Genomic DNA, 311 nt, shown 5'->3' on the forward strand with positions numbered 1-311 from the left:
ACATGTAAAACCTCAGAAACAAACATGTAAAACCTCAGAAACAAACAAAAAAACCTCAGAAACAAACAAAAAAACCTCAGAAACAAACATGTAAAACCTCAGAAACAAACATGTAAAACCTCAGAAACAGACATGTTAAACTTCAGAAACAAACATGTAAAACCTCAGAAACAAACATGTAAAACCTCAGAAACAAATATGTAAAACCTCAGAAACAAATATGTAAAACCTCAGAAACAAACATGTAAAACCTCAGAAACAAACATGTAAAACCTCAGAAACAAATATGTAAAACCTCAGAAACAAATATG

The sequence above is a fragment of the Nematolebias whitei genome, chromosome 15, assembly GCF_014905685.2.
Source record: "Nematolebias whitei isolate Nwh7 chromosome 15, NemWhi1, whole genome shotgun sequence".
NCBI classification, from domain to species: domain Eukaryota; kingdom Metazoa; phylum Chordata; class Actinopteri; order Cyprinodontiformes; family Rivulidae; genus Nematolebias; species Nematolebias whitei.